Source organism: Telopea speciosissima, chromosome 5 (assembly GCF_018873765.1).
Source record: "Telopea speciosissima isolate NSW1024214 ecotype Mountain lineage chromosome 5, Tspe_v1, whole genome shotgun sequence".
Classification (NCBI taxonomy): Eukaryota; Viridiplantae; Streptophyta; class Magnoliopsida; order Proteales; family Proteaceae; genus Telopea; species Telopea speciosissima.
In genome coordinates, this window is record NC_057920.1 from 54,652,362 (window position 1) to 54,665,565 (window position 13,204).

The 13,204-nt window shown below is 38.2% G+C and overlaps 1 pseudogene; it reads left to right on the forward strand.

The window, feature by feature from the left end:
• The first annotated feature begins 5,357 nt into the window (after nt 1-5,357).
• On the forward strand, nt 5,358-6,477 carry LOC122661167 (annotated as a pseudogene).
• The last annotated feature ends 6,727 nt before the right edge of the window (nt 6,478-13,204 follow it).

The following is a 13,204-nucleotide window of genomic DNA, read 5'->3' on the forward strand; positions in this document are numbered from 1 at the left end:
ACATAAACAATGCTTTACTAGATCTTACAATTTCAACACCAAGAAAATAGCGAAGTCTCCCCAAATCCTTGATATCAAATTTCTCAGTCAAATACCTTTTGAGCTTAACTTTTTCTTAAAGGTTACTACCTGTGATGACAATGTCATCCACATAAACAAGAACAACAACAATTCCTTCATCATTCTTCTTAATAAACAAGGAAGAATCTGATTCTCCCTTTTTAAATCCTCCAGTTATAAGGGCTGAACTCAACTTCCCGTTCCAAGCACGTGGTGATTGTTTAAGGCCATAGATTGGGATAGGAGCAGGAGCAGCTGATATAGCCTTCTCATTTTCATTAACGACCTCATGAGTGTTCCCGTCTACGGGCTTATGAGTGTTCTCATCAACTGGCTGATCCATATTTCCACTATCAACGATAGCATCATCAAGTTGATCCAGTGCAACAGGCAAAGGCAGGGAGGAAAATTCCTCATAGTCATAATCACCATTGTTCTCCCACTGAATTGAGTCCCTACCAGGAAAAAAACAATTGATTTTCATCAAATTGAACATCACGGGAGATGATTACCTTTCAAACGGTGGGATCATAGCATTTATAACCCTTTTTAAGGGAAGAGTATCCTAAAAACATGCATTTATGAGCACGAGGGTCCAATTTCCCCCCGGTTTGTGAGTGTACATAACACACACTGCCAAAGACCCGGAGATGAGAAATATTGACCTTGCGACCAAGAAGCTCTTCCATGGGAATCTTAAAATTGAGAACCTTACTAGGAAGCCTGGTGATCAAGTAACAGCTAGTGAGCACCGCATCAAACTAGTAAGTCTTAGGTGCATTGGCATGGAACAGAAGCGCCCAAGTCACTTCAAGGAGGTGGCGATTTTTTCTTTCAGCTACGCCATTTTGTTGGGGAGTTCCAACACAAGAGGTTTGGTGGAGAATACCATGGATTTTAAGAAAGGCCTAGAAGGGACCATTGGTATAATCAATCCATTATCAGTACGAAGGACCTGAATATAGGCATGTGAGTTTGCATCATATGACAAAATTCTTGAAAAATAGTTAATACTTCACTCTTTAAGATCAACAAATACAACCATGTAGTACGAGTTTTATCATCAATAAATGTTATAAAATACTTAAAACCATCTCTAGAGTCTACTGGAGCTCTCCCCCAAACATCAAAGTGTATCAAACCAAATAACTTTGGAGAAATAGTAGTACTGTGAGAAAAAGGTAACCGATGTTGTTTAAAATAATGAAAGATCTCACAATTATTATCAGAAAGAGAAAAAGAAGGATGTAAGATGTGCAACACCCGGTTGGACGGATGTCCCAATCGCCAATGCCAGAGTTTTGCCTCCATATCTTTAGTTTTCCTTGCAACAAAAATAGTATCTGGAAAGTCAAGGACATATAACCCATTTTGACAACAACCTATACCAATCTTCTTCTTTGAAACGTTGTCCTGAAAGGTTACGTTGTTGGATGAAAAAATAACATCACAATTTAATTCCTTGGTTAACTGGCTAACAGATAACAACCTAGAATATAATGTAAGAACCAATAAACCATCTGAAGCCTTAGAGAACAAATTAATCTTACCCAAGCCTTGGACCGAAACATGAGTACCATTTGCCACAGTAATAGGAGAGTGGCTAGGGTTAGTATTTACTTGAGATAAAGCATGTGGAGTGCAGCACATATGATGACTAGCTCCAGAGCCAATTATAAAAAAAAATCTTTGGATAATGTAGTAAAGGTAAAGGCATTACCAAATTCAGAAGCTGAAGGAGTGGAATCAACAATTGATCCATTGTTGGTCTTTATTAAATTCTGTAACTGCATAGCCAGTTGGCCAAGAGACATCTGCAGTTCTGGTGACATAGTGTGGGAGGCAACATTGGCTTCAGTTCCCACTTTAGTTTCAGGTCCTTTTTCTTTGTTAGGACGAAGATGAGGGTGGAGCACCCAACAGTGATCCTTCGTATGGCCATCTCGGGTGCAATGATCGCAGTGGTAACGACAAGAACCACTACCTTCTTCCCACCATGCCCACGGGAAGAAGAGGAGCTAGTGCCTTACTAGAGACCAAGATTAGCGGTATGAACAGAATTTTCAGGCACATCGTTTTCAACTTTAGAACTAGAATTCATCACACACAGTTTCCTCACGCTGAATAATAGCACAGACAGACAAGAAGGGGGGCAAGGTGCTGCTCATGAGAATTTGTCGCCTTAAATCTTCATATTTAGGTTGCAAACTTGATAACAATTGGAAGATACGATCTTGTCCCTCTCGTTCTGTATAGACCTCAACAGTAGCAGCCAGTAGACGATATTGCCTCAATTCATCCCATTTTCTTTTGAGATTGCCAAGATGATCTGTGAATGATTGTCCAGAGGCTTGTTCCATATAAGAAATTTCTTGCTATAACTCAAAAACGCGAGAAGCATTTTGGGCTTGTCCGTATATGTCGTTCAGGGAATCCCATAGTACCTTAGACGTTTCAAAGTACGTAAATATTTCATATACTTGGGATTCCATGGAGTTGAACAGCCAGTTCATTACAAGATTATCATTACTCTCTTATTCAGCAAACTTGGGATCCTCCTGATCAGGTGCTGTGATTTTACCATTAACATAACCCAACTTTGAACAACCTCCAAGGTCGATCGTTACAGCACGAGCCCATAGAAGGTAATTCTGGCCAATAAGAGTGATAGAACTGAGATGATTATTGCCTTCAGAGAAGGACTTATTTGTTTCAGAAGAAGCAATAGAGCTATTCGTGATAAACAAAAGAAATAAGATAAAGGAACTTAGCTGTTGAACAGCAAAGATAGGTTCAGCAAGAAACTATCGATCTCAGTGAGAATAATCCATAGATGATCGCTCTGATACCATGTTCTGATTATCATTCATTCACACAGAGAAAGGGAAGAGAAGAGAAAGATAAAAGAGACGAAGAAGATAACGTGGTTCGGTCTTCCTAGGTTTAGAAGTCTACTCCAGTGGTGAAATCCCTCATCTCAACTTAGCATCTTGAGGAGGGTGCATTATCTTTAAATAAAGCATTATATAGTTGATAAGATAAGTACAAATAGCGTGTACATGGTGGGTACAGGCTGTAGAGCCGTGATTGTGGCTAACACATATAAGCGCCTTATCAGAGAAGGATTTTATTGATTTCGTACCATATTGGAGGAGGATTCTATTGCACTAATCTCGTCAATAAGGTGAATGAGGCTCATTCTTCTGACTCAAAGGATGCATAGTCTATTCTAAAGAGGATGACTCACCATAGCAAAAATAGATCGCATAAATGGCATGAGCCAGATGGGATAAGAATATTGGCCATGACAATCCAGAATTTACAAGTACATCTTCTCCTGATGAAATTAATGATTAGCTAACCCTTGTTATGAATTCACCTAGAGGGGGGGTGAATAGGTGAAGGTAGTGGAATATACCAAATAATGTGGAATTAAAAAGTTATCAATGAAATGCAAATAAATAACAAAGATAACACAAGAGATTTATAGTGGTTCGGCTAATACTTACCTACGTCCACTCCTCTCACTTTAGAGAAAATTTCACTAAAACGAATCTTGAGTATGAGCAACAGAACTCGTACAAATCTTGATTAAGAGCAAAAGAACTCAACAACAACTAATCTTGAGTTAATGAGCAAGAGGACTCAATCTACTCTTAATTCCGAGCAAGAGAACTCAACTTACTTATAAAAAGTAAAAGTGGTACTAAAGGATTAGAGTTACCTCAAACCTCAGTAATGTTTTGCTATCTTTTAATCTTTAAAGCTAAATGCAAAGTGAATGAAGGAAGCTTATGAGAGACTATACCTTGAATGGATGCTTGAATTCTCACTTGAAGCTATTGCAATGTAGAGCTTGTGATGAAGTCTCTTTAATGATGATTATTAGTGGTCATTAGAGCCTTAAACAAGTGGGTATTTATAGGCTAGGTAGCTCTAATTAATATGAAAACTGTCTTAAGATCGGATTGATTTAGACAGCCATAATTCGGTATACCATTTCCCAATCCGGTATGTCAGTTCACCAAATTTCCTTATATGAAACAAGGTGTAACGGTCAAATTACAACAGTTATATCTTGATCCGGTATGCTGGATTATGATCCGGTATGTCGGTTCAAGGTAAAACACAGCAACCCTTTGATCTGGTATGCTGGATCACAATCCGACGTATGCTGGAACCCTATTGTAGGCAATTTCCTGAGATTGCAACACTGATCCGGTATGCCGTTTCATGATCCGGTATACCGGTTCACCAAATTTTTGCTGAAATTTGTTAAGTCATCTGATCAGGTATACCTTTTCATGATCCAGTATACCTTTTCACCACCAAATTTCTGCTGAAATTTGTTAAGTTGATTGGGTTTAATTTAAACCTCCTAAAGTCCATCTAAATGAATGCATGCTTGTGTGTGCATTACATCAATTGTGACTTTAATTATGATACAACTTGATATAAAATTAAACAAGTTCTATGAGGTCTTGTATCTCATTTGATTAAAGATAAGTCTTGAGTTGTGTTCTTCTCTTCAAATATCTTGAAAGCTTTGACTTGGTGCATGAATCTTTTAAGTGCTCCCCTTTACTTGATGCTCCGCTTTTATCTATGTGTCTTTTAGATAAGAGTTGGTACAATTCGATTTATTTGTTATCATCAAAACATTTATATCATCATGATAGATGATTGGAGTTTATGTATGAGGACTTTTCCTCAACAATCTCCCCCTTTTTTATGATGACAAATATTAACCGAAAATAAAGCAATATTCAAGAAATGTATAACATTAATTGCATAATAAGTTCAAAGAGAAAAACTACAACTTTTTCTCCCCATTTCTCTCCCCCTTTGGCATTATCAAAAACGGGGATAGAAAAAAAAAAACTTAATAAAATTTTGGTCCCCATTGTGTGTTGGGTCCGTCAATGTTAGTATCATACATTTCTCTTGGTTTTCAAACCATTTGATTACCATTTGCATTTTGGTTGCCATACCAATTTGGGTATGACTGGGGGTTCCAAGGTCTTTGATTTTGGGGCAACACATTAGTATAATTTTAACAATATTTCTTTATTTTTTATAGAAGAGGGTCGCTACTTGCTGAAGAAGCTTCGCCAGGCCCAGGCGCCGTCCGACCCGAATAAGGAAGACACTTTTTTGAAGTTCAAAAAATTCAAGATTTTCAAGTTGGAACTTGAGAAAGAGACCTAAAAAATGGTGAAGGGCTGAGGGAGCTGTCAATTCCCCCACTCGAATGCGCCTTCTGAATTTCATTATTGGAAAGGTTTCGACTGTATCTGATGGAGCTAATGGTGGTTGCAGTATATGTATCTGTCCTTCGACGATGCTTTGCGAAGAATTAGATGAAAACTAATTAAGACTTATAAGAGTGGGAAAAGACGAAAAGGGATGGCCGAAGCTTCCGCTTACAAGGAGTACTTAGCAGGATTAGCCGCCGAAATTGCTACAGTTGTCATCGGTCATCCCTTCGATACTGTTAAGGTGAAGCTACAAAAGCACAGTACTGAAGCACATGGAATTAAGTATAAGAATGCATTGCATTATACCAGTAGGATTCTGAAGAATGAAGGAGAGAAAGGTCTTTACCGGGGTGCAACATCTTCATTTGTTGGGATGGCAGTTGAAGGCACACTTTATTTTGGCATTTATTCTCAAACAAAACAATCACTTTAGGGAGAAGTGCAGAATAGTAGGCCCCAGATCCAGGTTATCATTCCTGCAGCAACTTATGCTGGAGCTATAATCAGTTTTGTGTTATGTCCATCAGAGCTGGTGAAATGTAGGATGCAAGTTCAAGGGACTGACTCTTTAGTTTCCAAATATGATAGATACAGTAGTCCTCTTGATTGTGCTATTAAAACCGTAAAGACTGAAGGGATCAAGAGTCCATTCCGTGGAGGTTTTGCAACTTTCTTGAGAGAGTCTATTGGGAACTCGGCCTTCTTCTGCACCTATGAGTATAGTCGTTACTATTTGCTGTCACAACTAAATTCCATCTCATCTGGACATAGTGACCTGCCAAATGCATTTAGTGATATAGGGATTGGCATAATCAGTGGTGGGCTTGGTGGTGTGGCTTTCTGGTCAACTGTTCTGTCATTAGATGTGGCAAAAACTATTATTCAGACTTCTTCAAATGCTAGTAGAAACCCATTTCAGATACTGAGCTCGGATTTAGAGGATGCTATGCTAGTCTGAATCCCACATTAGCAAGAGCATTTCCTGCAAATGCTGCTGCAATTGTTGCATGGGAGTTTTATGCAAAGATGTTAGGGATTAAGCGGGACTGAAAATGGGTCTTGAATTAATATGAATGACTAATTCATTACTCTAGCTCTCCTATTTCAGCATTTTCAGATGGCTGTTTGTGAGTCCTTCCTAGCCTTGCAATATTCTTTTGAAAATCAAAAGAAGATTTAGGATCTTGTTTGATTCCACTCTAATTACTATTCAGTGTACCCACGGGAATTTTTAGTTTTAGTTGAGGCTAGTTTTTGGTTGGTAGAAAAAAAAAAAAAAAAAAAAAAAAAAAAAAAAAAAAAAGGTCTTTGGTTTTGGGGTACCTTATGTGGTCTTTGCATTTTAGGAGGGTCTCTCCTATATTGACCATAATAAGATCTTCTAGATTTGTAATACGCTTGATTCGTATTCTTTGATCCCATGTACTGATTTCTCCATCGAGTATCATGACAATCCCAAATTGAATGTCCATTTTTGTTGCAATTATTGCATACAACAATTTGAGGGGTATTTGGACTTTGAGTCTTTTCTTTGGGATTGGGGTTCTTAACTTGAGGACTTTTCTTCTTGAAATAGCATTCCTCAAGAGAATGTCTCTTCTTTCTGCAGTAGTTACAATATTTATGTTTCTTTACTCCCTTGCTTGCTGTCTTAATCCAACTTGACTTTTGGGTTTGTTTTGAACTCATGTTCACATCATAGCCTAGCCCTTCCTTGTTGAAAGGTGTTTTGGATGAAAATCCAAGTAAGATATCAAAATTTTTTTTACTATTAGTAAAAGATTCCAAGTCTTTACACAATTTTTCTTTTTCTTCTTCCAAGTCGTTAACTTAAGAAGTTAAAGTCGTGTTTTGGTCTTCGAGGGTATTTATCTCTTTTAAAAGATTCTTTTTTGTAGTAGCTAATTCCATACTACTTTGGTAGAGGTCTTCAAAGGTTTCTTCTAATTCTAGAAAATCCTTATCTTTATGAGATGGAGAAGTGAGGGTTACCTCATTTTGACTTTCTTCATCTTCAATAGCCACAAATGCAAGGTTGGCTTGCTCTTCTTCTTGAGATTTTCCATCTTCCTCTTCTTCATCGCTTGAATTAAAGGAATGTTTAGCTTTGAAGGCCTTCTTGTATTTCTTTATTTTTGGACAGTTTCCCCTGTAGTGTCCTGGTTTTCTATACTCATAGCACACAATGTCTTTTGAAAAAGATTCATTATTTTCTTTAAGAGCATTTTTACCTTTTTGATCTCTTGAGAATCTCCTCTTGTTGAATGAGGTTTTGCCTTTGTTCTTGAGGAACTTTGAGAACTTCTTTGAGAGATATTCGATTTCATCATCGGATAGTTTTTCTTCATTATCACTGATTTCATATGATTTGAACGCTACAACCTTCTTCTTCGGTTCTTTTGGTTCATCCTCCTTAGTGTCCAATTTGAGTTCCATTTCATGGGTTTGAAGTGATCCCAACAGCTCGTCTAGACTCAGCTTGTTGATATCCTTAGATTCTTTGATTGCTGTAGTTTTGGGTCTCCATTTCTTTGAGAGAGATCTCAATATTTTTCGAACATTTTCACCATTGGAGTAGATCTTCCCTAAACCTTTCAGCTTGTTTACAATGTTAGTAAAACGGGTAAACATAGCATATATGTCATCATCATTTTTCATTTTAAATAATTTATATTCATTTACAAGCATGTCAATCTTAGATTGTTTGACCTCTGAAGTACCTTTATAGGTTACAACAAGCTTGTCAAACATCTCCTTAGCAGAGTCACACATACAAGTCCTATTATATTCCTTCTCTCCCAAAGCACATTGGATGTAACTTATAGCTACATAATTGAGTTGGGCTTTTGCTTTATCAGTTGGAGTTCACTCTTCTTTGGGTTTGTCTATATTGTTTGCTCCATTCTCAATGACTTCTCATGCATCAATGTTATTGGTACAAACGAAGTTCTTGAAGCGATTCTTCCAATAGAAAAATCCTTCACCTTCAAAGAAGGGTGATAATAGTGTATCCCTCAATCCTTCGATTGACAGAGGATCCCATTGTCTTAAACTCTTAGTTGGATTGAAAAACAATCATAGTCTTGAGTTCCCGTTTTGATACCAAATGTGAATTCACCTAGAGGGAGGTGAATAGGTAAAGGTAGTGAACTATACCAAATAATGCAGAATTAAAAAGTTATCAATGAAATGCAAACAAATAACAAAGATAACACAAGAGATTTATAGTGGTTTGGCCAATACTTGCCTATATCCACTCCTCTCTCCTTAGAGAGAATTTCACTAAAACGAATCTTGAGTATGAGCAAGAGAACTCGTACAAATCTTAATTAAGAGCAAAAGAACTCAATAACAACCAATCTTGAGTTAATGAGCAAGAGGACTCAATCTACTCTTGATTCCGAGCATGAGAACTCAACCTACTTATAAAAAGTAAAAGTGGTACTAAAGGATTAGAGTTACCTCAAACCTTAGCAATGTTTTGCTACCTTTCAATCTTTGAAGCTAAATGCAAAGTGAATGAAGGAAGCTTATGAGAGACTATGCCTTGAATGGATGCTTGAATCATAGATCAAAATCTCGATCGAAACCGTCGAGTTGTCTCGATTTCGACAGGTTTCGAGATGAAATCATGTTGGAGTTTTAAAAATCCTTAAAATCGATCGGGTTTCGCTGGTTTCGGCCAGGTTTCGATCGAAACATTGGTTTCAGTATGCAATTTAGGGTTTAAAATCCTCAAATTTGTTGAGATTTGGGGTTTAGATCACCCTTCCACATGCGATTTAATATCCAAGACCCTGATCTAAAACCCTCTTTTATTTTGAGAGTGCATTCAAATCTCAGACTTGCAACTAAACCCGGATCAGAGACTACTGTCAAGCCATGCTTCAAAAATTCATTACCTGGTTCCTGGTGGCAGATTCAGGTGATTGTTGGGTGGGTTTAACAGGTTAGCGGGTAAGGAATCCTCCCCTGAAGTTTGAGTTTAAATCGATCTTGCATGAGGGAGTATTGGTGCTCGAATCATCTTCTCCCCTGTTGGTTCTACCGCATCTTTTTCCAAGGTTGAAGATGAAGTATCTTCCCTATTCTACAATTCTTGTTTTGCTTTCAATTTAACTACCCCTCCCTTTCCTAGTAATTACATCTTGCCATTAAGTTTTTTTCCCTTCCAAGTTTGCCCTTTTCCCTAGGTACGTTATAAACCTTTGTTTTTGTTGTGAAGTTCCAATAAATTACGAATCTACCATTCACTTATGAATTTTCACTTATTTACAAATTTACCATCCTCCTTTAGACATTGAATTATTTACTATTCTACCACTAGAACTTGGATTTGAGTGTTTCTTTGCCTGGGTGGGTCCACAAGCAACCCAATAAAGGTTATTCCAACCTAGGTATGCATTAAAAAGCAATACCTGTAGGAGAAATAGCATCATAGGAAACAAACTTGGCTATGGGATTAGTACAAGCTCTCTTTCCCTTTCGAATGACAATGGAAAGATTTAACTTAGAGGGAAGATAAGGGGTGTTACCAATTGGTCCTATAACATGTCATGGGATACGTATGTTGTGCATTCGGAGGAACGGCTTCGCAATCTTCAGTGGTACGTTGTTCGTTGATTAGACCCACTAAGAAACTCCGCATAGAATTTAAGAGGGACATCTTAATGTGTTATTTGGATTAAATGTATTATTCAAGGTTCAAGTACTTTATAATTATGTGAACCAAGTATTTATAATACTACTTTAGTGTTTGTATCGGCGTGTACATTAGTAAACTTGGGTCAATAACCACAAGTACCATTTTCAAAGATTTTTTTGTGAATGTAATTCATAGATTGTGTTTAAAATGTGAAAAACAGGCAACCAGCAAAAAATCAGATCTAAAAAAACTTGTTTTGGGGTCGAAACCTTGGTTTCCCCATCAATGGAAAAAATTCCTAGGTTTCGACCGAGATATGGTCGAAACCGAGACGAACTCGATTTCTACCTGATCGAAACCTTATTGAAACTCGAGTTTTAGAACCTTGGCTTGAATTCTCACTTGAAACTATTGCAATGTAGAGCTTGTGATGAAGTCTCTTTAATGATGATTATTAGTGGTCATTAGAGCGTTAAACAAGTGGGTATTTATAGGCTAGGTAGCTCTAATTAATATGAAAACTATCTTAAGATCGGATTGATTTAGACAGCCATAATCCGATATACCATTTCTCAATCCGGTATGCCAGTTCACCAAATTTCCTTATATGAAACAAGGTGTAACGGTCAAATTACAGTAGTCATATCTTGATCCGGTATGCCGGTTCAAGGTAAAACACAGCAAGCCTTTGATCCGGTATGCTGGATCACAATCCGGCGTATGCTGGAACCCTACTGTAGGCAATTTCTTGAGATCAAGAAATTGCAACACTGATCCGGTATGCCGTTTCATGATCTGGTATACCGGTTCACCAAATTTCTGCTGAAATTTGTTAAGTCATCTGATCCGGTATACCTTTTCATGATCCCGTATACCTTTTCACCACCAAATTTCTGCTGAAATTTGTTAAGTCCTTTATTGGACTTACTTGGATGATTCCAAATGGGTTTGGTCACATGGATTGGGTTTAATTTAAACCTCCTAAAGTCCATCTAAATGAATGCATGCTTGTGTGTGCATTACATCAATTGTGACTTTAATTATGATACAACTTGATATAAAATTAAACAAGTTCTATGAGGTCTTGTATCTCATTTGATTGAAGATAAGTCTTGAGTTGTGTTCTTCTCTTCAAATATCTTGAAAGCTTTGACTTGGTGCATGAATCTTTTAAGTGCTCCCCCTTACTTGATGCTCCGCTCTTATCTATGCATCTTTTAGACAAGGGTTAGTACAATTCGATTTATTTGTTATCATCAAAACATTTATATCATCATGATAGATGATTGGAGTTTATGTATGAGGACTTTTCCTCAACACTTGTGAATGAAGATTTTGAATACAAGGAAGTCCCTGAGATCCTGTGTGTTGGCATTATTTCCATGTAACTTCATGGCAAGACCATAGCATGGTGGAGGTGTGAGAAGCAAACCCGTTACAATCCTGGCAAGGAACCTCTCTCTCAATAGCAAAAGATGGAAGAGAAAATTCGTAAAAATTTCCTTCCTAGTAGTTACCAAATAGAGTTGTACCAAAGATGTCAACACTTAAAGCAAGGAATTCGAACAATGGACCAAGACACCAGTGAGTTCAATGATTTGGTGATTCGGAACAACATACGAGATTCAGAGGAGATGCTCGTGAACAAGTATTTGGGATGTCTCGAGCCCTACATCCAAGATGTCCTTGCGTAATGAGAGAAATATCACCTACCTCACCTACCTTCCTTTCTCGGTTATTATCACATGTGATATACATGTGATAAGGATCCGTCCAGCTATGGAAAGCTTAGGCAATCAGATATGACTGAATATATTTGTACCATTTTTACATTACCCAATACTGGATTTCCATTTAATGAAGATGTAGGATCTTGCATTGTACACTTGTATATATATCCCATTGGGATTATTTCATAAATCAAGGATATCATTCACACTATTATGGTATCAAGAGCCACACCAGCTCCAACGAGCTCTCTTTAATTTTTCTCTTTTTTTTTCTCTTCTTCCATGACGGGAGATCTCTCTCAAGCCTCGGCCCCTAGTCCTCTTGCCACAGCTGAGGCTCCTTCTTCCTTTCATGGTTCTTCTTTACACCATGCCCATCACTATATCTCTTTAAAACTCACCTCTAAGAACTATATTTTTTGGAGAATTCAAGTTGAGCCATTTCTGGATGGCCAAGATTTGCTTGGGCATGTCGATGGGTCCACTCCATGTCCGACAGACCCCACTGCAGCTTCTACATGGCAACACCAAGATTCCTTGCGTCGCAGTCTACTTGTCTCCTCTCTCTCTGAGGAGGTGTTTCCATTAATTGTTGGAAAGAAAACTAGTCAGGAAATTTGGGACACTCTGTCCACGGCTTTCTCTTCTCCATCTGAAAGTCGTTTGATGTCACTCAATATGGCCCTGACCAATCTTGAACAGAAAACTGATGAGTCCGTCTCAGTGTTCTTACAAAGAGCAAAATCAATTGCTGATGAATTATCCACTGCCGGCCATCCGTTGCGCCCAAGTTCCTTCAACCTTCATGTTTTTCGAGGACTGAAATCAGAGTTTCAATCAATGGTGTCCTCTCTTGTCACTCAGACGGATCTGATAAGTTATGATGAGTTCATCCATGGCACCTCTTTGAAGAAGCTCACAGTCACCGATACACCTATTACTGTCAATTCTGTTCAGCGCACCACTCTATCAGGCAACCCCGGCTCTTCCACATCTCCAAACCATGGAGGCCGTGGTGGCCGTGGTGGTAGTGGTGGTTGCGGCTTTGGCCGTGTCCGTGGCTACCCTCCTACTGATTATAGTCGTTTTTGGTGCTCAATTTGTAAACGGACAAACCATTCAACGGATCGGTGTTTTTATCAATCCCAATATCCTACCAATAACCCATATCCCATGCAGCCTCTTTCCAACCTAGCAGTCCATGACACATATCCTAGCCAAGCCGTCTCCTATAACCCTCCACTTTTACCCATCCACTGCACTTACTTGGTACCCTGACACTGGTGCCTCACACCATGTCACACCGGATATCCAGTCTCTCTCTCAATATGATGACTATAATGGCCAAGAACAAGTCCACGTGGGTAATGGTAAAGGGTTAAAAATCTCGCATGTTGGTTCTACATCTTTCCCATCTTTATCGTCTCGTTCCTTTTATTTACAAAATGTTTTACATGTTCCATCCATTTCTAAATCTCTGCTTCCTATTCAGCAATTTTGTAAAGATAACA